We start from the raw sequence: 25,989 nt of genomic DNA on the forward strand, positions 1-25,989 counted from the left end.
TTGGAGAGGATGCGGAGAAAAGGGAACCCTCTTACACTGTTGGTGGGGATGTGAACTGGTGCAGCCACTCTGGAAAACTGTGTGGAGGTTCCTCAAACAGTTAAAAATAGACCTGCCCTATGACCCAGCAATTGCACTGTTGGGGATTTACCCCAAAGATACAGATGCAATGAAACGCCGGGACACCTGCACCCCGATGTTTATAGCAGCAATGGCCACGATAGCCAAACTGTGGAAGGAGCCTCGGTGTCCATCGAAAGATGAATGGATAAAGAAGATGTGGTCTGTGTATACAATGGAATATTCCTCAGCCATTAGAAACGACAAATACCCACCATTTGCTTCAACGTGGATGGAACTGGAGGGTATTATGCTGAGTGAAGTAAGTCAATCGGAGAAGGACAAACATTATATGTTCTCATTCATTTGGGGAATATAAATAATAGTGAAAGGGAATATAAGGGAAGAGAGAAGAAATCAGAAAGGGAGTCAGAACATAAAGAGAATATAAGGGAAGGGAGAAGAAATCAGAAAGGGAGACAGAACATAAAGACTCCTAACTCTGGGAAACGAACTAGGGGTGGTGGAAGGGGAGGAGGGCAGGGGGTGGGGGTGAATGGGTGACGGGCACTGAGGGGGGCACTTGACGGGATGAGCACTGGGTGTTATTCTGTATGTTGATAAATTGAACGCCAATAAAAATAAATTTATTAAAAAAATAAATAAAAATTAAAAAAATAAAAATTAAAAAAATTAAACAATTGGTTTGAATAATTTCCAAAATGTCAAAACCTCATTTTTTATGTATCTGTGTATGAATTTGGGTAATGTATAGTGTTCAGAGGGGTCTGTGGGTTTTTTCTGACAGAGCATAAGAGCTTTCTTTCTAACTTTGGAAGAAAATGAAAAAAGAACTGATAAATTTTTAAAAAGATGATTCCTGTTGTATAGGGGATTCCTTACTTCCTCTCAGCAGTTTTTGATTTGCCTGTTCCACTTCCCTCAGAGTTGAAAATGCTCCATGTCCTTCTGAAGAGTTCTTCCCCTCATGCACCCTTTACAAATATCTGTTTCCACAGAGCATTTTCTCTGTCTGAGGTCTCCTTCCTTCCTAGGGCCCACCTGCCAAATTTCTTCCATCTCTCTCAAGACTCAGGGGCCCAGTTCCTGGATATGTGAAGGAGTGGGATGAGAAGAAAAAGCAGTGTGATCCAGGAGAAGTAACAAGAACACAGTGATCTCAGACACTTCAAAGGCCTCAGGGGCTTGGTTCCTTTGATTTATTGTAGAATTTAAGAACCAAAACAGATGAACATAGGGGAAGGAAAAGAAAAATCAGATGAAAATTGAAAGAGAGGCAAACCAAAAGAGACACAGAACTTTAGGAAACAAACTGAAGGTTGCTGGAAGGGAGTTGGGGAGGGGGTAACTGGGTGATGGGCATTCAGGAGGGCATGTGATGTGATGAGCACCGGGTGTTATATGCAATTGATGAATCACTCAATTCTACCTCTGAAACTAATATAAATAAATAAGTTAGTAAATAAATAAGTAAATAAGTAAATAAATAAATAAATAAATAAAATAATCTCCCTGCTGCTCTACATAAATATGAGGAAAGGGGTTAGATTTCTAATTTCAGATTCAGGCCTTAAAAGACTGTATCATAATAACTGTTAACTGTATTTAATACTCCGCAAATATGACAGCTGTCCCCCCATGTGGAGACAGACTTAGAGTTTGCTGTGATTCTCAAAGCAGGCTGAACAGAATCTCATATTATCAGCCCCCAATATTATCAGGTTTCCCACATGGAATACTGAACCATTGCAGCTTCTGTTCCACACTGAAAAGATTCAAAAAGATCAGGTCACCTAACAGTCTTTTTCACTTGAGTCCTGTTCAAAAAGATGGTAAAAGAGAAGAGATGGATTATATACACAAGTAAATGAGAGCATGTTACAAAAAACAGCTGGCAGTTCCTCAAGAGCTTAAAATGAGAATTATGAAATGATCTAGCCCTTTCACTCCTAGGCATATTCCCACAAGAATTGAAAATCGGGATTCAAATTCTTATACACAAATGTTCACAGCAGCACTCTTTATAACAGCTAAAAGCTGGAAACAGCCCAAATATTTATCAGTGGATGAATAGATAAACAAATATGGTATAACTATATGATGGAATATTACTTGGCCATGAAAAGGAATAAAGTCTAATGTATGCTATAGTATGGAAGAACCTTGCAAATATTATGCAGAGTGAAAGAAGCCAAACACAAAAGGTCACATGTTACGTGACTCTATTTATATGAAATATCCCAAACAGGCAAATCCAAGAGATAATAAGTAGGTTGATAGTTGCTTGGGGACCAGCAGGAGGGGAATGGGGAGGCACTGCTTCATGAGTATGAGATTTCATTGGGTGGATGACCATGTTTTGGAAATAGATAGAGGTGATGGTTTTACAGCACTGTGAATATACCAAAAAGCAATGAGTTGAACACTTTAATAGGGCTATTTTTGTGTTATGTGAATTTCATGTCAATGAAAACACACAAATGCACACGCACACGTCCATAAGGAGGTAAAGGTTACACAGGCCCTAAAACACACAGGACAACCAGAAGTGCATGGTGCTGCAGCAGACCCAAAGACCTTCTATTTCAATTCAATGCCAGGACACAGAGCTGTAAAAAGCATCTCTGAATTCAACTCCCAGCCGCTCTGTTCTTGAATGATGTCTTTGAGGGACTCCTGAGCTTTTTCTCTTGTTGCTCAGAAGGAAAGTATCTTAGATGTCTCATATAACAAGTGTTTTCAATAATCTCTGGGCAATTTCTCACGTAGCCTAAGTGAGAAAGAAGATTTTTTTTAAATGGAAAACAAAGCAAGGAAAACTACTCTCAGAGCTTTCAACAACTTTATTTAAATCAAACTTGGTTTTCATTGCATTTGGATTGTTTCTCTCATCCCGATTTTCATTACAGGAAACTATTTGAGGCCAACCCTCAAATCTAGTCTTTGGCTTTGTTTCTCTTGGTAGAGTTAACAGAATAGTTTAACATCTATTTTTTTCTTTTCACAATTTTGCAGTTCTTATATGGAGGCAAATAAATTCATCTCCACTGATGTTTCACACTATTTTTCTAACAGAGCTTTAAATAGCCTCGTATGTTCTGTAATTCCCATCAAAATCTCAACAAACAAATTCATCTGCAAATAAATTTAAACTGAGTTAGCCCATCAGGGAGGCTTACATGCATCCATAGTTCTTTGACAGGTTTCTCTGGGCTAAACAATAGAAATTAATCTGCAGTTGCCAAGTACCAAAGGGTGAGCAGTCCCTCAAGGTCACCGTGAAGAACATTGCTGGCTTTGAGCTTCGAAGAATTAAAAGACTTCCTTCCTGACAAAAGTGGATGTGGTAGAGGTGTCATTCAGGAAGACGATAGGGTTACCAGCCTGGAGGTAAAAAAGTCATTTGGAGCACAGTGTCTTTTGTGTCTGGGCTTATGTTTAGAGAAGGTCAGGCTAAGGGCAGCAGAATGACATGTCAACTTCCGGCCCAAAGGGCTTCCTCTCATGCTATTTGAAATCCAACAACTTGTAAACTTGCAAATATTGGGTCCCTTTGCTGTAGAATTTCTCATCCTAGTAGCTTTTCCTGTTCTTTCAGGCTGATGTAACTGTCACACATAAGTAGAAACAAGGGCCTTTGATTGTACCCAAACACATTGACAAGACAGCGATTAAGCCTTTGCTGTTGACATAATTTTGGTCTGTGAAGTAAGAAATCTTACCACTTAGGCTTAAAAATCACTTGAAAAAGAAATCAAATCTCAGTGCAATGCAAGCCAAAGATCAATGTTATTCTCACTTTGATTTCATATTCGAAGAGATGTAGTAGCATTTGAGAACTATCAGCCCAATCACTTAGCATGCCTTTGCATAATTTCTAATACTGATATAGAATCACTGTGTATATTATGCACGTTGAACTTTCCATGATGCCTTGTTCTCCACTGGAGCTGGCTGGATTCCCAGAACGCGGTACTGCTTATCATGGGGAAAAGTGCAAAAAAGTGCTTCCATCTAGAAGAATAATCATTCTAGTGACAGGGTAGTTGTAAATCTGTTAAAGTCGAATTTATTGTTGCTATGAAATGTAAAACTTCTTACAGAACTTTAAGCCTGGGGTCACACTCTTATGAATTAGGCAATTCTAACATGCTTTATCTTGCCACATTAAAATATGCTATGGAGGCTAACTAGCTTTGCCACTTTAATTTTAATATTAAGATATGCCAAATATAATGTCCACTAGGTGAGGTAAAGTATTTGAGCTGCTTAATGGAAGAAACATTACACCTTACTTTACACTTCATGAACACTTCCACATATTTTCTCCCACTTGATTTCTATAACAGCCTTGTGGGATAAATTGGACATAGTTTGCTTGTCCCTATTTCACAGATGATGAAGAGAGATAAGCAACCTCCGTGGAAGTATACCACACCAAACTCAGCACCCATACCCCTTCACTGCTGTAGATCTGAGCTTAAGAGCAGCATTCTTGGGAGGGGGGGGGCGCACCTGGGTGGCTCAGTGGTTGAACGTCTTCCCTTGGCTCAGGGAGTGATCCTGGGGTCCTGGAGTCCCACATCGGGCTCCCTGCAGGGAGCCTGACTCTCCCTCTGCCTATGTCTCTGCCTCTCTCTCTGTATCGCCCATGGATAAATACATAAAATCTTAAAAAAAAAAAAAAAGCAGCATTCTTGGCAGAACTGATGAGCAAGCATCAGAGTACAATGGTTGGAGACTGCTACCTTTTATGGTCCTGGCGAGGATCTTTTCTAGTCGATGTTTTTTGCTGAATGAAGAGAGCCTTTACTCTTTCCTCTTCCCTTTTCTAAATCAATATTGTTCATTTTGCTTTCATGTTAAACAATAATAATTGGAAATTTATTGAAAACAGTGTCATGTGTTAGAATTTATCAGTGTGGTTTCTACTAAGATAATGAGAATAAGTGTGATTGGGAGTTCTCTGCTTTGTTCATTTATTTCAACTGACAGGGAAAGATTAGGGGCCTATCTCAGTCAGAAGCAGGGACCTGAGTGCTATCGCAGACCTCTGGGTATCTGGATATTCTGAAGGAACTGGACAAAAAAGGTGAGGGCATCAGATCAATAAGTCTTAGACCTGTAACTCCAAAGTGTTGGTGTGACCATGGCAAGAGGCTGAGTTAGGAGGCAGAAATAGTGGGTGCCAGAAACTGAGGGTTGACACCAGGTGGGGAGGAAATCTGGCACATGCCTGTTTCATCACAAAAAGCACTGGCCTGGGAGTTAAACTTTGGTCATAGTTGCAGAGTCATCAATGACTTTTTACCTGATGACTCTAGGCAAGCCACTTCTCCTGGCCCTGGATGTCCTCATCTGTAATGATGGGGTTATACAAAACCATGATTTCCCTGACTTCAGTCATTTATAAACCATGTACACAGTTGTATTCCCTTATTTGACATTCGATCTGTATACTCATTTATTTAATATTGCTTAGTATTTTTCTCTTAATCTACTTACTATTTTACTTATTTATTTGAAATTTGAAATTTTATTGAAGTATAATGTATGGATAAAAAGGTCTACAAATGACAATTATATGTGAGATGAACTTTTATAAACAACACACCCTTGCCACCAGATCAAGAAGCAGAATGTCACCAGCACCCAAAACACCCTTCATAGTCTGTTCAGTCATTATTCTGTAAGGGTGACCACTATTCTGATTTCTAACTGAATAGATTGATTTTTGCCTGTTTTTGAGCCTTCCTGTGCATGGAATCATATCATATGTGCTTCTTTGGGGGTTAGGGGGATGGTCCTGACTACTTTCATTCAATATTTTGTTTGTGAAATTCATCTTTATTGTAGTCTTGGTTCATTCTTCTTATGGCTGCATATATTCCACTGGATGAGCATATTTGTGTATATTTTCATGGGTATTTGGATAAAATCCAACTTGGGAACATTATAAACAGGACCGTTAAAACATTCTTCACATGTCTTTGGTGAATATAAATTCGTTTCCATGGGATAAGTGCCTAGAAGTGAGATTGCTAAATCATAGGTAAATGTTTTCCAATGTGGTTACCAAATACATTAATTTTAAAAGAAACCCCCCCAAAAAATAAAAATAAAAAAATAAAAAAAAAATAAAAGAAACCCTTACATCAGTAGGACAACCAGTGCCATTTAATGGTATGGACTTCATAAACAGAAGACAACCATACAAAATAAATACCATAAAAAGAAAACAATGTTACCAAATAATAGCCAGATAATTAATATCTCTGAGAGATCTGTACCTGAGACCTTTCTTGCTTTCATTGCTATCACAGGCAAATATTTAAGGGATGCTAATAGTGCTCTAATGCTGAACAGAGACTCCTCCACTAAAGAAACACCTGAAAGACTGTTGAAGAGATAATTATTTTCTTTTTTCCATTTTAGGCAATGTTTTATTTTATTTTATTTTATTTTATTTATTTTATTTTATTTTATTATTTTTTTGCTGAAGGGGAGGTGGGCAGAGGATGGACTAAATGAATGACAGGCATTAAGGAGGGCACTTGTTGGGATGAGCACTGGGTGTTATGTGTAAATGATGAATCACTAAGTTCTACTCCTGAAATCAATATTGCACTATATGCTAACTAACTAGAATTTAAATAAAAGCTTGAAAATAAATAATTTTTTAAAAGACAAGATCATTGTTTTCTGTTATGTGCTTTGATGCCATTTAATGCTGTTTTCTTTTTTTAAAAATTTTTAAAAGATTTTATTTATTTATTCATGAGAGACACACAGAGAGAGAGAGGCAGAGATGCAGGCAGAGGGAGAAGCAGGCCCCATGTAGGGAGCTGGACGTGGGACTCGATTCCGGGTCTCCAGGATCACACCCTGGGCCGAAGGCGGTGCTAAACCGCTGAGCCACCCGGGCTGCCCTTAATGCTGTTTTCTACCTAAACTCATTAAGTATACCACAAGTAGTTAATAAACTATGACTTTTGGGAAAAAGAACTACATTATCTTCTAATTCTGACAATTTACAGACTAGCAGTTATCAAGTGAGGGTGATTTTGCTTTCCAGGGAATATTTGGCAATGTCTGGAGATATTTTTGATTGTTAGCACTGTGGAGAGGGAAACTACTGGCATCAACAGGTAGACACCAGGGTTGCTCTTAAACACAGGACAATTTCCCACCTCCAGACAAAGAATTATCTACTCCAAAATGTCAATAGTGCTGAGATTGAGAAGCCTGCTGTAGACTGAGATGTCACCATTGTTCAGGTTCTTCCATGGGAACATAATAGAACTCTGCAGTGATCAAAGGGATTCTGCACTGAAAACCATTGACTAGTACTTTCCCAGAGAGCAAATGAAAAGACAAGTGGTCAGTGTAATGGAGCAGTGTGGGTATTCAGATCTGAGACCTGCTCCCTGCTCTTTTCACCTACCTTTGAAACCAATACCAGAAAGAAGTCAATTTCACAGCAAGAAGAACAGGTTCTACTTCCTAGACTATAGACAAGTCCCTCAGATTCCCTCCAAAAGAAATTAGGCTAATTACAACTTCCTACAAGTGAAAAAAGCATACTTCTAGTCATTTTGTTTCTACTGCTGTTGACTTGATTGGCATTTTGGAAGAGAGTTGTTTCCCAGACCTTGCACCCTCACTGAAGTGGAGTGTGTTTGGAAAATCATTTATCTCTGCTTAGCTCTTTAGACTAGTGATGCCAAAGGAAACGTACTCAGTAATCTTTACATCTCCATGAAGTATTATAACAATATACATTGTCCCGATTATGAAACTCCAGGGTTTGATAATGAGGGGGAGATGGTGCCAGAGCTTGAACTCAGATTTTCCTGTGGTTAGTTCACTGGGCTCAATTACATCTTCTTTCATCATGAATTCAAGGTCCCTTGTCACTTCAGTCCAACAAGGAGGAAAAAAGATGAGGTAATGGAGAAGAATAAAAAGAAGTACTTAAAATCAAGAGAAATACACCATGTATTGGAAATCCAGTTAAATAGGGAGTCTGAGAGTAAGAAAAGCATTCTTCAGCACTACTAAAGTGATTTGGAAGTAATTAATTAGCTGATCTATCATTTAATGGTATGGACTTCATCTAGATTAAATGAACATGATAACCCTATTTTACCATATAATAGGTTTGGGAAAGAAAATATTTGTTGATTTCATCCTGAATTGCAATTTTTTTATTACATTTCAAAATCTCTAACTTTACATAGAAAGGAATTATTTTTTTTTCTGAATTATAGGAGGTGACAAAAAGGGATCACAGGGCTGCCCATGTAAAAACTAGCAGTATAATTATTTTTTAATGAAGGAACTGACAAAGGGCCACAGATTTTTATCTTACCAAATAGGACATTCTTAAAAAGTATTTCAATATTTAACATCTACCATCACCATCATTTAACAAAAAAATAGGATATATTAACTCTAGTACTAGCAGTTAGAAGCCACTGAGGCAGGGCATCTGGGTGGCTCAGTCGGTTAAGCATCTGCCTTTGGCTCAGGTCATGATGTTGGGATCCTTGGCTCAAGCCCCACGTTGGGCTCACTGCTTAATGGGGAATCTGCCTATCCCTCTCCCTCTGCCCCTCACCTCTGCTCATGCTTGCTCTGCTGTCTTTTTAAAAATTCTTAAAAAAACAAAAGAAACCACTGAGGCAGAGAGGATCTAGTCCAGCAGTTCTCAAATTTTTGGATCTCAGGACTTCTTTTCATGCCTCAAAATTATTGAGGACCCAGTAGATTTTATGTGGATTATATATATTGATATTTATGGTATTAGATACTAAGACAATTTTAAAACAACAACAACAAAAAACCCATAAGCACATATTCAGACATGCCATTTAGATAAGACACATCACATGAAATGGCACCCCTGGAAAACTTCACTGTACCCTGATGAGAAGAACATGGGAGTGAGAAAGGAAAATAATACCTTTAGTGTCATCATGAAAATAGTTTTGACCTTAGAGATAGCCCAAAATGGTCTCGGGAATCCGTAGATGTTCCCAGACATTCTTTGAGAACAACTGATCTAGTTCAGTACCTTCATTTATTAATAAGGACATTACAATCTAAAAGGACAAGTGATCTTTTCCAAGATGGCAGGTGGAATAATGTCAGACTGCACCCACACAAATATGCACACAGATGTATTCACACAAACATTTAGTCCTATATAGTTAGGGACAGCATGCTCTGGAACCTGCCCCATCCAAATGAGATGACAAACGCCACTGCCACATATGATCCTTTTTAATGAAAAGTACAGAATAGAAGGTGAAATGGGCAAGCTGACCTTTAGAATATCCTATGTGCTTCTCATGACCTCACAGTGAAAGAGATATTTCTTGGTGGTAGATTGTAATAATTCAGCTTACTAGGGTGGAATTGCAAACGTTCAGCAATCTGAGGAGAATCTTTCCATATTAAAGATTGTTCTGCCTAAAGCAGCAGCCTTCTGCTGGAATACCAATTTCTCTGGCTTAGAGGGCTATACCCAGCTCTGCAGAACAAAAGAATAATTTGAAAAGAGAGGTCTTAATTTGTAGTTTGTTGTGTTTTGAGTTGTAGCCAGACCCTGAAGGAAAGACTCTGTCATTTAAATTACATAAAAGAAACAATTTCTCAGCAATGCCAGTAACAGAGCTTTGTATATACTGTTTGAATGCATGGTGAGGAAAACATCTCTCTTCAAGTTAATGTTGTTTGCATGGTTTTATTTTTTAGTCTTATGGGTAAAAGAAACATAAGAGTTTAAAACATTATTGCTTAGATTAAGCTACCTTCACTCATGCTGACCAAAGAGGATCTGTTTTTGAGGCTCACTGTTTTCTCAAAAGTTTACACCCCTAAATCAATCATATCACAAAAGTTCCTTAGCTGGTCTTAGCTCTGTCATTGAATGTTTCTTCTTGTCAAGGGAGATGTCATGAACATTCCTAGCTTTTAATGCTAAATAAGTAAAAATTGATAAAGCATTTGAATGGGATTATAGCAGATAGGTAGTAGGAAGAGCAATGAAGTTGAGTTCAGAAGTCTAAATTTAAATCCAGGCTCTCCATTTATCAGATAGTGAGTTTGGAAATGACTAGCTCTTCTCTTCTATAGAATGGGAACACTACTACCTGTCTCAGATAGCCCTAATATTAAGGGGTATAACCTACTGCTCATGATGCCAGCAGAACCCAGGGATGATTGGCATCCTTGTGCTGGCTCTGCTATTACAGTGATGGGCCAAGTGGCCCCTTATCTCTCTGGACTCAGAAAGATGTTCACCCATAGGATGGTGTGTATGACTCTTAGCTCAGTTCCTGACGTAGTAGCAGTTTGGTAGTTATATTTACCATGAAGCCATTCTTGTTTCAATTATTAATAAAATGGTATTTCCAGTAGAGGATAATTTACTGGGACAATCTGAAATCCGTCATAGTCCAGATCAACAGTATTTCTAGAGCTGAGATACCTTAACTCCGCTGGAGCCCAGCAATTACGGGAACACTTGCTCTGTTACACTAGATGCATTCTTGTGGTATTTCTTTCATTATACTAATTAAGGAATGATTTATACAGTGCATATTTGCATTCTTGGAAAATTACGCTTTAGAGTTGTTGCCTTCCAAACTATGTACCAGCTGAGAGCTGAGGCAGGAACTATGGTACCCACAAGCCTACCAGGTGTAATCTTACTCAGACTGCTGCCTTGACACTTATTGGGCCTAGGGCAACACTGAGCTATCATTTCTGCTCCTTGCAAGGTACCTAATAATGTTATTTTCAAGTAAGTCAATGTGTAATTTTAAAAATGGTTAGCCATTTGAAAGCATTATCTCAGAACAGTTCCACTATTTATATGTTTCCAGTGTTCAGATTTCTGGATCAAGAATCTTCTATCATATTCATATTAGTAATTTATGTATATAAGAATATCCTAGTGCTAGATATAAAGATGTTCAAAACACGTTTGCTAAGTTGAAAGGAAGATTCCTTATCACATGTCCTTCATTTTCATAGCAATTATCATTATATATTTTATTAAAATCATCTGTAGGAAAAATATCTGTAAAAAATCTGCGATCTAAATTTGGCAGCAAGAGCCATGTAGACCTTATTTTTTATTGTCTTTTTAATTCTGAACATGCACAGGATTATAATTTACAAGGACACAAATCTAGTAATCAGGAAATGAGACTTAGAAATGCAAACTTATCATGAAAACTCATGAAATCCTGAATTGGCAAAAGTAATTCTGGGATATGTATAGGAAAATGTGACGCTTGCATTTCTCAAGCAGATAAGACTGAAACTCAATGAAATGTTTGCAGAGTTCTACTAAAAATTTGGCCCTGGATAATGCATCAAGTTATATAAATATTAATTTGGAAAACTGATGAGTACAGCTGCATTTTGAGTTTGCCAAATCATCATAGAATTATGGAATAATAACAATAGACGAAATGGCTAAGTTAAAAAAAACAAATCCTCTTTCTCTTTGTTGCAATATTTTACTATTAAGTAGAGAGCTCCTCGAGATAGTTTGAAGCCAAACCTGAAGCTCACCTACCCTTGGGATTTTATGTTATAGTAACTTTAAGTTCCCTTGATTGTTTATACCTGTCTGGTTAGATTTTTTTTTTTTTTTATTACTTGTACCTAAGGCATTCTAACTCACAGGAGGACACATTTTCTCTTAGTTCCATTTTTTACCCTATAGTGGATACTGGCAGTTCCCTATGATGTATCTTTTATTACTTCTTTTCTTGAAAAGAAGAAGGAGAAGAAGGAGGAGAAGGAGGAAAAGGACGAGAAGGAAAAGGAGGAGAAGAAGGAAGAAGGAAGAGAACAAAGAAAAGAGAATGAGGAGAAGGAAGAGAAGAAGGAAAAGGAGGAGGAAAGGGAGAAGGTACAGGAAGAGGATGAGGAGCATGAGGAGGAAGAGAACGAGGAGGAGGGGAATGTGGAGGAGGAGAAGAAGAAAGATTTTGTTTGTGTGTCTCAAGGGAAGCTGATCCCACTCCAGGGCTTTGCATCTTCTGTGGATCAGCTTCCCTCATGGTAGCCAAATGATCAACAATTTGGGAGAAGTCTTCACTTCTCATCCATGTCCAAGAGAGAGCAAGTATTCCTAACTCTATCTATATTCCAAACAAGAGTCCCTAGGTTCACTTTGACTCAGGTCACATGCCCACCAAATACCCCTCATTTGGCCAGGGGGGATGAAATATGTTATGTATTGATTGGCTTAGACCAGGCACAACACATCTGAGGTCAGGTGGAGTCAACTATTATTGGGGATAGCTCATTACTAGAATAAAAATATACAGAAAGTTAGAAAGGGGCAAGCAGGGAATAAATCCTGAGTAGGTTGGCTTGCAAGACTTAGCAAATAAGGGATGCCTGGGTGGCTCAGCACTTGAGCATTTCCCTTTGGCTCAGGGCATGATCCTGGAGTCTAGAGATCGAGTCCCACATCGGGTTTCCTGTATGGAGCCTGCTTCTCCCTCTGCCTATGTCTCTGCCTCTCTCTCTGTGTCTTTCATGAATAAATATATAAAATCTTTAAAAAAAAGACTTAGCAAATAAAAATGCCAAGAACTCAGCTAAGTTTGAGTTTAAGATAAAAACAAATAAATTTTAGTATAAGTATGTCCCCCAGGGATGCCTGGGTGGCTCAGGGGTTGAGCATCTGCCTTTGGCTAAGGTTGTGATCCTGGGGTCCTGGGATCAAGTCCCATATCGGGCTTCCCACAGGAAGCCTGCTTCTCTCTCTGCCTATATCTCTACCTCTCTCTGTGTGTCTCTTGTGAATAAACAAATAAAAATCTGTAATTAAAAAAAGTATGTCCCTCAGATTGCATGGTACATACTTATACTAGGAAGAACATTACTTATCTGAAACTTAAATATCAAATTTAGCTGAGTGTCTGGCTACCATGTTTATAGAGATAAACATCACAATATGTATAATAGCTCTGGGTGAGCGGTGCCTGGGGGGCTCAGTGGTTGAGCATCTGCCTTTGGCTCTGCTTGTGATCCCAGGTCCTGGAATCGAGTTCTGCATCAGGCTCTCTAGGGAGCCTGCTCCTCCCTCTGCCTATGTCTCTGCCTCTGTCTCTGCATATCTCATGAATAAATAAATAAAATCTTTTAAAAAAAAAAAAGCTCTGGATGGGGAATGTGAGTGGATAGGTGCATAATGACTATAATTTGAGAGCCAATTATATGTCAAGGGTCTGATTTGAATCAATACTAATCCTATTGATATCAGTGCAAAGTAGGTATCATTATAATTATCCCTATTTTACATATAAGAACAATATTAGGCTCAGAAAGTCTAATTAACTCAGGACCACAGAGCAAGTTAAGTCACTAAGCTTTATTCCTATTTAGTCATTTCTATGCCCCTTTCCTATGACTCTAAAAGTTATCTTCAACTGTAACTACGACCCTAGTTAAAATATGGCTCCAGAGCTCAAGAGAAAAAAATATGGAGAATGGAAGCAATAAGACAATGTTCAAGGCCATCTGATGGGAAGTCCCTATACATTTGAGCTTTTACTGAAGATGATTTTCCCCCCTAAATGTACAAATGTGTCCCAAAAAGTCCTCCTTTGGTGATAGTTCAGAATTCACATGCCTTTAGTGTGATTTCAAACTTTCCAAAAGTCTGTATGTATCACCATGGCAAAGTTCATTATCTTGGTAAATCGTCCATTTAGGAAGGCCTTAATGTTTAACCTAAAGCCATCAAGCTGCAGGTTTCTGAGCTGTTCTCAAGAGCACATAAAATGGCAGCTGACCATTGCAAACAGAGTCCCTTAATCACGTCCTTTGTCAGGATTCTCTTCTGTTCATTAAATACATACAGTTCATTTTTCTTTTCCTCTCCAGATCAAGTTTCCAAATCCGTAATCAATTTAAAAAAAAACAAAAACCAAAAACCCAAACCATTGTTCTTGAGTATTTTCCAAGTTGGTTCAGCACATTGAAGTTATAGTCAGGTGTCCAGTGACCTGTGTGTGTGTGCCGGGCATCTATGTCCCAGCTCAGTCCCTACATTCCCAGTCAGCTCCTTTGTCTCACTGGTGCTGACAGATGGGAGGCAACAGTGACTGGGTGGGGGTTGCTGGGCATGTTGTTGGAGGGGTGAGGTGATTATGTGTGCTTTGAGGAGTAACAGAATAATTGTTCCAGCTGCAAAGGGTGGCCACTAATTTCCAGGTGTTGTTGGCAAAGCAGCTGGACCGAAGAGCTTGTTTCCCAGTTCTCCTCTTGGGGCAGTTCCTTCTCATTACATCTTCATGATCACATAACTGTGAGGTTGGGCAGTAGGAGAGAATGCTCAAGACCGGTGGCCACCGTTGCCTGGAAAAAGTGGGAATTGTGGGAAAACCTATCTGCAAAAAGATAGCCTCGTTTTGGGAGAACTCAGCAGCCTAATGTGGTGGGCTTGGTAGCAAAGGCAGCTTGCCACAGCTGGCTGACTTAACTCTTAGTCTGATTTTAAAAAATCAAGAAAACAACTCATATATGTCCTCCCCACCCCATATCCCCATTTATGTATTAATGCTAATAACCATTTTCACAAAAGCACATAAGACACTTTTTACAGTACTGGTTAGTATTTATTTGCAGATCACTGTGAACCTCAGATCTTTTTCTGCCCAGTTTACACAGAATGGATCTTTCCTACTGCTTCCTCATTTCTCTTTATTGATTCAGTTTATGTCAGATTATCACTTTCAATCCTGTCTTGATCACATACACTTTGATTTTCTGTTTTACAACTTAACAAATTTGCTTTGTTAGATTTAATCTGGTTCTTTATAGAACCACGGTGGCCTAAACTGGGTCATCTGTATATTTAATAACAATATATTTTACTAGATTTTATAAATCATTGCATAAAAAAGTCTCATGGCCAATACAGACCCCCATAGAATTTTAGTAGACACATTTCCTCTGGCTGGCTGCCTTTGAACAGTAATTATGACTCAGAAATATTAGGTGGCTGGTAGTATGTAGAGTATTCAGAGCACATTCACATCTCAAGTTGCTTTCTCTGTCCTGTATTAGCCTCTGGGGTCACTTTTTGTGCCCTCACTGTGAATACTCACAGACAACAAAGCTATGTTAATATGAACCTGATCAAAATAGGAAATTCAGTGTGCTGTGGAAAGATATCACATCGTATACTCCAAATATGTTTCAATCCTGATCTCTATAAGCAACCTTAATTTTGGAAACTTTTCCAAATAGTTGCTGGGATATTTTATCAAGTATTACATCACACATTTATGTTGTCACCTTAGAAAGCATGTACATAATGAAGACCATGACAGTCTGAGAAATAAATTCATGCAAATGGCTTCATGCAAATATTTTGCTATGTCTCCTGCTTTTTATTTTTTTCCCTTTTTTAAAATTGAGTAGGCTCCATGCTCATGACACAGATCAAGAGTCGGATGCTTAACCAACCGAGCCACCCAGGCACCCCACCTCCTGCTTTTTTATTGTGAATTAAAAAATGCTTTACCTTAACTCTAAGAGGAGCTGTGGAAGACTACTGGTGTGGTGGGGGGGGGGGGATTTTTCAGTATGGGGCTTGTTATACCACTCACAACATGGCCTACCTAGCTCCCAATTCCATTAAACCCCTGCCCAACACATTATCCTAATATATAGTCCCCTCCCTAGATGTTTTGCTTCTGTACCTTTCAGCTTCATCTGACAGCAATGAGCTACCTACTTTTTGTGTTTCTCCCTACAATTTTTCTGCTGGTTCTTAGCTCTTTGAATTTTTCTCTACCTTATTCACCAGCTGTGTGTGTATATTTTCCTTAGAGTATGTACTGCATCACAAGCAATGGTCATTGAGACTTTAACCAAATTTATGTATAGGGGTGAGGTCAGGAGGACAAACACTGAATAATATATAATATGTTGGGTGGTGATAAGAAAGAGAAAAATAGTAGTCATGTCAGGGGTGGTACTATTAACCATCATCTACCAGTCATCTATCTTTGACTTTTCTGCTTGTTTTTCTGTATATTCCAAAACTTAGAACATTCATTTGCTCACATAGGTCCCCCTTAAGTCCAATTTCTAAATTTATGTCTGTATCTATTTCTTTCTACTTTGGATTTTACTATTACTTTTGGGGATCATTTCATTCTTCTGGTTGGTTTTATCTAAAAGAGTCCTTATTATATAGCAGTTTTCCCATAGGAAATTCTGATGGATCCTGAGAACAATACTACAAGGTAGTTACTGTGTTTATACTTTTGTGTATTTGGATATTGGACAGGTCAGATAATCTGGAGTAATATACTCCATGTTTTAGTTTTCATTCAGGTGTTAGCCATTATTTAGACTTCGGAGAGTCATCTACTACCATTTCAGCTTTCAGCCATGTTACTTTAGGTCTTCTTCACCATACAAACAGCCAGGAAAGGAATTCCCCATAGTTCTTCTCGAGAAATTTATTAACTCCCCAAACAGGCAAATTCAAGAAATAAATACCATGGTAGCTTTGAGGCTGTTATAAATTTCAGCTTTCAACTTATCAGCCTTTTATAGCCAATCTGAGTATAGACATTTGGGCACATCCTGATGCTCACTTTTGCTGTGTTGAATCACTTCCAGATCTGGAAGTGCTCGGCCTCCGGGAACAACTTGGGTGGAATGGACAAAATTGTTGAGTCAAAGGTGAAACCATTTTGTTTCCATTTAAGGATGGGACCCATAAAATAATTATTCTCCATTTACAGGTTACGAGTGTAGAAATTCACGCTTTTCTCTCCTTTTCCACAACACTTTCCCATTTATAGGATGGCTTAGAAGGAAAAGCCACGATTACCTGATCCTATTTTTGTCTTGCCATATGGCCCTACAGGAGTGCGGGAATGCAGTCTTACAAATCAAGGCTAGAACATTGAACTAAGCAGGGCCCTAAAACATTTTTTTCTTCCTATGTGATAATTTAAAAATATCAGTTAGGAAAAAAAAGCAAATGTCAGCTGTGAAATGAATACCACTGTGGTGGCCAGGGATTTTGCAGTTTGATTCCAATTAGAGGTAATGGGAATCATGAGGATTCTTGCTATACCTCTCCTTACCGTAGGTGTTATTCTTGCAATTAAAACACTATGTGTGTCTCTGTAGGGTTTATATTTAATTGGCAAACATGGTATGACATATGTCAAATTCCATCAATTCTTAGACTGTTTCATGAAAAATTGCTTTCAATCTGCTGATGTTTAACATCTATGTCCCAAATTTCCCATTCCAGACATCACTGCAAATTGGTTTCTATTGCTTCCCTGTCAGTGGTCCATAGCCTTACAAACAGATTTATGAAGGGCACCCATTAAGTAACAACTTAGGTATAGTTAGAACAATTTCAGAACTTTTTTTTACTTTCCTCTTTTTTTTTTTTTCTAATGCCAAAAGTTATATATGCCCAAGTCTTGTCTAAACGAAAGCTATAAATGTAGTTGAACACATCTGGAAGTAAAATTCATTCAAACGTTATTTTTACTCATTATTAACATTTCTCCTTGCACATTGTCCCTGAATATTTATTCAAGGTGACACTTGACCAAACCTTGGTTCCCTTAGGGAGAAGAAAATGTTGATGGATATCATAGCACCTTCATAGTCCTCTTACACAGAGCATCATGTATCTAGAGGTTTGTGTTTGTAAATGTACAACAGGCCCTATTTTCCCTTATGCCCACAAGGGGGCACTGGGTTAACACCTTCCTCGATACAGCATGAGTGTGGGTAAGCTTGCCAGAGAGTAGCCAAAGCTACAGAAAAGAACTCCCACCAACCCATTTTGAAATTACCACAGGAAGGAAGAAGCTATATGAAAATCTTTTACAATGTCTTAAGACTCATCACCATTAGAGACCAGGAATAGAGTTTACAAGCCATCTGGAGTAATGTCTTCCCTTTAGGATCCTTAGCCCACAATTATCACTCTTTGTGATAATCTTACTGTCTCATCTCTGGTCTTGGCCTCTGACTCTAGGGACAGGAGGTCCGTCTCCTTCCTTAAAGACTAACCTCTATGTATTCCAGTCTCCACAGGGGCCGTGTTCCCACTCCCATCTCTCTCTCCTTCACCAACTTCAGTCACCTCCTCCTCTGTGAATCCTTTGCCCCTGTAGCCTTACAGGGCTTATCCCCATCTTGAAAAATCTGTCTCGTGAACCGGAAGCCCCATCTAGCAACTATGTTAGTCTTTTCTTATCATTACCAGACTTATTGTAAAAATGGCTATCTAAATGTCAAATTAATACATTATTGACTTAGGTGAAGATAAAGTAATTGCTAGATGGAGCAATTCTTTTGCTAAAACAGCTCTTTCAAAAGTTGACAATAACTTTCTTTAACATTAAATATGTTTGCCATCATCTGCTCTAAAAAGGGTCTTTCCCTTTCCCTTCCAAACCCTTAATATTTTTGCTTTTCTTTCTGCTTCTTTGAGGTCTTCCCTAGTTTTTACCCTAGTTCTTTTTCCTTTTAACCACATCAGTTCAAGACCTTGATTTTTAATTTTTTTTTTACTTTTATTCTAGTCATTTTTTAAAAGTGGGAAGGTTAACTGTATTTTTGGTGTACAGGTCTGTGAGTTTAGACAGTTTTGGCATATAGTTGTATGGCAATTGCAACAATCAAGACACAGAAATGTTCTATCACCTCCCCAAATTTCCTCCTCCAGCCTCTTTGTAATTAATCCCTTCTCCACACCAATCCCTTAGCAACCACCCATCTATTTTCTGCTCCTAAAGCTTTACCTTTTCCAGAATATCATATAAATAGAATCATACAGTATGTAGTTTTTGAATCTAACTTTTTTCATTTAGCATCCTACATTCATGTCATCCACATTGCTTTATCTATCAAACTATTTTTGGGGGGGCAGCCCTGGTGGCTCAGCGGTTTAGCGCCACCTTCAGTCCAGGGTGTGATCCTGGAGACTGGATTGAGTCCCAAGTCAGGCTCCCTGCATGGAGCCTGCTTCTCCCTCTGCCGGTGTCTCTGCCTCTCTCTCTCTCTGTGTCTCTCATGAATAAATAAAATTCAAAAAAAAAAAAAAAACTATTTAAAAATGTTTTTTCCTCTCTGTTGCTGAGGAGTGTTCCATTGAATGAATGAACCATAGTTTGCCTATTTATCAGTTGAAGGGTATTTGGGGTCTATTCCAGTTTCTTGTGTGTGGTTATGAATAAAGACACTGTAAACATTTATGTACAAGGTTTTATACATATATGTAAGTTTTCATTTCTCTTGTGTTTGTATTGCTGAATCATATTATATGTTTAATTTTATAAGAAACTGCTAAGCCGTTTTTAAAAATGGCTGTACCACTTTGCATTCCCACCAGCAATGCATGAGAGTTTCAGTTGTTCCATATTCTCTTTATCAGTTGGTATTATCAGTCTTCCTAATTTTAGTCATTCTAATAGGTTTGTGATTATATCCCATGATTGTTTAAGTTTGCATTTCTCTAATGACTGATGATGTTGAACATCTTTTCATGTGGTTATGTGTAAACCCATTATCTTCTTTTGTGAAGTATCAGTTAAAATCTTTTGCTCATCAGGATGCCTGGGTGGCTCAGTCAGTTGAGTGTCAACTGACTTGGTTTCAATTCAGGTCCTGATCTCAGGGTGGACAGATCCAGACCCACATGGGCTTGGTGCTGAGCACAGAGTCTGCTTATCCCTCTCCTTCCCCCAGCTTGTGTGTTCTTTCTTTCCTCTCTCTCTCAAATAAATAAATAAATAAAATATTTTTTTAAAGATATTTTGTTCATTTGTAAAAGTTGGTTGTTTTTAGATTGTTGAGTTTTGAGAGTTCTTTATATATACTAGATAAAATCCTCTGCTGAATATAGGATTTGCAAATATTTTCTCCAAGTCTGTGGTTTTTCTTATTATTTCCATAAGGGTAACTTTTATAGAGGTTTTAAATTTGGAGTTTTAAAATTTGGAGTTTAAAATCTGATTCATCAGTTTATTTTTCTTTTGTGGATTTTGCCTTTGGTGACTTATCTAAGAAATCTTTGCCTAACCAAGGCAACAACATTTTCTCCTATATTTTCATCTAGAAGTTTTATTTTTTGGCTTTGGACTTTATATGTTTAAGTTCATAATCCATATTAAATTAATTTTTTATATACAAGGTATGGGATGAAGTTTATATTTTTTACTTATAGAGATCCAAATTGTCCTAGCACCATTTGTGGAAAAGGCTATTTATCCCCATTTCCCTTTGCACCTTTGGCAAAATCCATTGCCAAAATGGACTATTTATATGTATATCTATTTTTAGGCTCTTTCTTTCTGTGGTATAGTTGTTGTTGTTGCTGTTGTTGTTTTTAAGAGGCGGGGAGGGGCAGAGGGAGAGGGAGAGAGAGAGAATATTAAGCAGCCTCCATGCCCAGTGAGGAGCCAGAGGCAGGGCTTGATCTCACAACCCTGAGATCATAACCTGAGCCAAAATCAAGAGTCAGACACTTTACAGACTAAGCCACCCAGATGCCCCTCTGTGTCATAGTTCGATGTGTCTTTTTGCCAACACTATCTGTCTTGATTTTTGTTTTCAAGAGTTATTTATTTTGGAGGGTGGGGCAGAGTGAGAGGGAGAGTCTCAAGCAGACTCCACACTTTTTGAGGTTCATTTCTTCAAACTGTGTATCTAGTTTCACTACACTCTCTCTGATGCCTACCCCCTTTTCAACCAGTTAACATTGGATTATTCTAACAGTCTCTGTCATTGGCTTCCATGTCTCTAGTTAGTGTACTCACAATATCATTCTCAGCTGGTTTCCCAAACCTCAAATTTCCTCCTCTTACTCAGAAAAAAATCTTTTGTATAAACTCTGTAGAGTAGTATTTGAGAATCTTTACAAATATTTTCTCTTACTACATGAAAGAAGGTTCTGAATGATCTGGATTCATCTACTTATTATATATCTTTTTTGACTTCCAGAAATTAGAGATAAAACAGAAGGGGGGGAGAAAGAGCAATAGTGGCTTAACAGTTAAACAATAATAACAATAAACACAAACACTCAGAGCCTTAAAAAATACTATATACTTTGCCAAATAGCTATAAGGAAGACTTGAGCATTTCCAAATAAAAATATAAATTGTAAGACATTGAACATTGATATTGTTCTAAGCCATGTGCTAATCACTTTCCATGTATCATCACATTCATCTTCATGACAACCTCTGAAAATGTGTAGACATATCATTATCATAATTTAATAATGAGGAAACTAAAACTTGGGAAATTTAAGTGGTCAACTTAAGATCAGTTAACTAGTAAGTTGCAGAGTTGAAACGTGATTCACGGCCTGACTTCAGAGCTTCTGCTTGACTTTGCCACAGTGCTATGTGGCAATCATCAGGTGACAAATGTTCAACAATGATAAGGCAAATGGTCAATGAACTCAACCATCATAGAGATGAGTTTTCAGCTCTTTTGAAACATTCCTAATACTACTGATTGATATTCAAAGAATAATTCTTTCTACCCCTTTCTTTTTCCTCTCTTCCTTTAACTATATTCGACATCTCCAGAGGCTGGAAGGTTATGGTAGGTATTTTACAGGATAATAGCAGCAGCATTTTTTCCAGTGCATCTAGTGAATCATGGGAGCTATTCTTCCTAGGATGAACCTCTCATCTTCTGTAAGTTCAAGCATTCCTGTGAAATAGGACACTGGTTTCCTGGGAACTGTGACCATATAAAGTAAAGGATGTCAAGCACATCATTCACTTTGAGGAGATTGTTCATATTTGTAAGTTCTATTGAGAAAGCCATTTCAATCCATGGAATACCCTTCACAGCACCCAGTCCAGTGTATGAAACATAGAAGGGGTTCAGAAACTATTGTAGTAAGTTGAGTCGACATGAACATTGACCATATGAGTATCACAAATGTACAAGTAAATGGTATTAGGTCCTTTCCTGAGCAAACAATGCAACTATACATTACTCCTCAATTGAACAGGTAAAAATGGTCACATAAAGTAAACATATGAATTTACCTGTTCAACTGAAGGCAAAAATCAGTCTAAGAACTTGATACATGCAATTGGAATCGGGTTTGATGAATAGAAATCTTAGTAATCATCATCAGAAAGTAGAGAACATTTGATGTTTAGAAAATTTTATTTTGTTCTGATAAGAAAACATCAATCCCTTCCTAAGAATGAAAGTTCTTTTCTCCATCTTATTCACCCATCATGGAAAAAAATAGTTTTCCTCTTTGTACATATATGATTTTAAATAGCCTCATTTGAAGTGTATGACTTCATATATTACTTTAAATGGCCTCATTTGAAATATTTAATCAAACAATTTGTCATTTACAAAAAAAGTAGGGGGGGGGAGCTTTGTCAGCCCATAAAATACAAACTAATCTTTCTTCCCTTCATTGTCAGTGAAGGATTATTTCTTGGTGGATACTTATGCACTCTTGAAAGAAAAGATATTAACACATATGGAAAGTAAGAGCACTGAAAATCAGTTTTTAATTCACATTTATCTCCACTTTAGAGTTCCATTAAGTCCATGAATTGGCTCAGCAAACTGTATCAAGTTATTCCTGTTTGATAGATAATCAGTCTACCTGGGAGACGGCCTTCTCCATGAGGCCATTTGTCTGATCAGATATCAAATGGCTTGTTGATTATTCTGACTTCAAAGGCTGCTGGCACTGAGCCCTTCAAGGTGGTCTGTAATGCCCTGAGTGTTGAGGCCACCTGTCAATGTGGCTTCCAAATTAAAAAGAATCTGTTGGGAAATGAAGGGTAAACTTCCTCTTCTTCAGATTAGGCTGATTAACCTTGAGCAATTTTACTTTTTCAATACCAGTTGGTATGGGGAAAATATCACTAAGCCATCTCCAGTTCCCTTTATTGTTGGGATAGATGCATTTGCTTATCAAAAAAATATATGAATATCCATTTACAGGATTGCAGAATTTTAGGAAAATTTTGAGTAAAGGATTACAATCTTCTATTTGTATTTAGTTTCTGGAAATATTTTTGGTACTATATTTATACTAATGGAATGTAATCATTTGAGTTGTAGTGATATGTTTTAAAGTGAAAAAAATATATATACATATCAGATACATCTTTTTTAGTTTCATAAAACTCTGATAAGTCTCTTTTACTCTTACTTTTCAGATAATACTTTCCAAATATAAAAAGGAGGTTCCTATGGCAGCTAAGAATACTTTATAAAATTTGTATATTTAGGATGACTCATGTTATAAAATAAAAGACTTAGGGTAGACTATTGCATTTTGCACTTTTAGACCTTTTAATCAAATAAAAAATACAACTAGTTAATAAAAGTGATAAACAGGTAACAAGTCCATAATGAATCAAAATTATTTATATAGTTTGGGCATTTCTTATAAACTGCCATCTGGATGTTTCTCAATGCTTTATAAATTTTTCATATAAATTTATCTGTAGAAATTCCATTTTCTGAAGTATATGTGGCTTCTAGATAAATCTAATGATAAAATTGAGGTTTGTGCCCTTTATTTTCAGCCATTTGGGAGAAGAGAAAAAAATGATTTATTTAAAATCTGAAACTAAGTAACATTGTCAGAAGTTAACCTTAAATAGAATAAATATTTTAAAGCAACTCTTCACTATCTAGTTTTAGATACAGCCTCAGTAATCCAGAATTAACTTAGCTTTTTTTTTTTAATTGTACTATAAGCTGAAACTGAATACAAACAGACACTTTTAAATATCTGATATTGGGACACCTGGGTGGCTCAGCAGGTTGAGCATCTGCCTTTGGCTCAGGGAATGATTCTGGAGTCCTGGGTTTGAGTCTGCATCGGGCTCCCTGCATGGAGCCTGCTTCTCCCTCTGTGTCTCTGCCTCTCTGTGTCTCTCATGAATAAATAAATAAAATCATAAATAAATACATAAATACATTAATTGATTAATCAATTAATTAATTAATATCTGGTACTGGTTTCCATCATGTACATTTGACATGCTTATAATTTTGTATTATTTTAATAAGCTTCAGAATAAATATGAAATTTAGGAAACCAAAATGGTATTGGTTGTTGCTTTATGACTTTATGCTTATCATTAAATTAAAGAAAACCTTTTTATTTTGAAATAATTTTATATTTATTTATTTATTTATTTATTTATTTATTTATTTTAATTTATGATAGTCACAGAGAGAGAGAGAGAGAGAGAGGCAGAGACACAGGCAGAGGGAGAAGGAGGCTCCACGCACCGGGAGCCCAACGTGGGATTCGATCCCGGGTCTCCAGGATCGCGCCCTGGGCCAAAGGCAGGCGCCAAACCGCTGCGCCACCCAGGGATCCCTGAAATAATTTTAGATTTGGAGAAAAGTTGCAAAAATCGCCCAGGGTTTCCATCTATCCTTCATTCAACTTCTTGTACCTTTCCCTAACTTTAACACCTTCTACACCATGCTATAGTTATCAAAACTAAGGAATTAGCTTTGGTACAATACTATTAACTAACCTACAGCCTTTTATTTGGATTTTACCAGATTTTTCAAGAGTGTCCTTTTCTGTTCCAGAATCCAGTCAGGAATCTAATGTTGTGTTTAGTTATCATGCCTTCTTAGTTTTTCTGTTTGTTTTAGAATAATTTTAAAATTTGTTTAAAAAATATTTTTTTATTTGACAGAGAGGAAGAGAACAAGCAGGGGTGGGGGAAGGAGAAGCAGGCTCCCCGCTAAGCCAGGAGCCCAAAGCAGGGCTCTATACCAGCATACCAGGATCATGACCCAAGTTGAAGGCAGACACCCAACCAATTGGGCCAACCAGGTGTCCCTAGATAAATTTTATTTATTTATTTTTAAGTTTTTATTTATTTATTCATGAGAGACACACAGAGAGAGGCAGAGACACAGGCAGAAAGAGAGGCAGAGAGAGAGAAGCAGGCTCCTCGCAAGGAGCCCGATGTGGGACTCAATTCCGGGACCCCGGGATCACACCCTGAGCTGAAGGCAGATGCTCAACTGCTGAGCCACCCAGGTGTCCCACTGTAGAAGAATATTTAATGACACTGAGAAACAACGTGTAAAATATGAGTCCAGGGTTTTAGGAAAAAGTGTAAAACATGTATGTGTAGAAATTAAATTAAAAATGCACATACCAAAATGTTTATCTCTAGATAAAGAGATTTGAGGTAGTTTCTTTTCCATTTTTGTGTTTTCCATAATAAAAATATTTCAACAATAATTTCATATGTATTTATTTGAAAAAATGCTATAAAAATTCTGTACTAAAAATGTCTATTGTTCTTTGTATACGCTTATCTCTAAGTTATAAACTTATAAGTAAAAGATTTTTAAATTTTGGCAGCACGGAGTAACTGGAATAATAGGATTTGGGTTAAGTTTTTTTTTTTTTTTTTAAAGATTTTATTTATTCATGAGAGAGAGAGAGAGAGAAGCAGAGACACAGGCAGAAGGAGAAGCAGCTCCATGCAGGGAGCCAGACGTGGGACTCGATCCCAGGGCTCCAGGATCCCTTGAATTAATGTATCTGTGAAGGGAGAGACAGTAGAATTTTAATGTTCAAGCATGAATTTTTGGTTTATTATATCAACTAGCATTTTTCTTATGAATTTTTTCTAACTTTTTTTCATGACTTTTATTTTAAACTATAGTAAGATCTGTATTCAATGTGGTATTAAATAATCTTAGTAACTAAGGATTTGTGTCAATACCCTCCCAAACTACCATCATTGATAGAAGGCATAATCATGAGTACTTTATTGATACCTAATATGTGCTAAATTTTACATGTACTATTACAGTTTGTCTTTGTATTTC

Source organism: Canis aureus, chromosome 28 (genome assembly GCF_053574225.1).
Source record: "Canis aureus isolate CA01 chromosome 28, VMU_Caureus_v.1.0, whole genome shotgun sequence".
Taxonomy (NCBI): domain Eukaryota; kingdom Metazoa; phylum Chordata; class Mammalia; order Carnivora; family Canidae; genus Canis; species Canis aureus.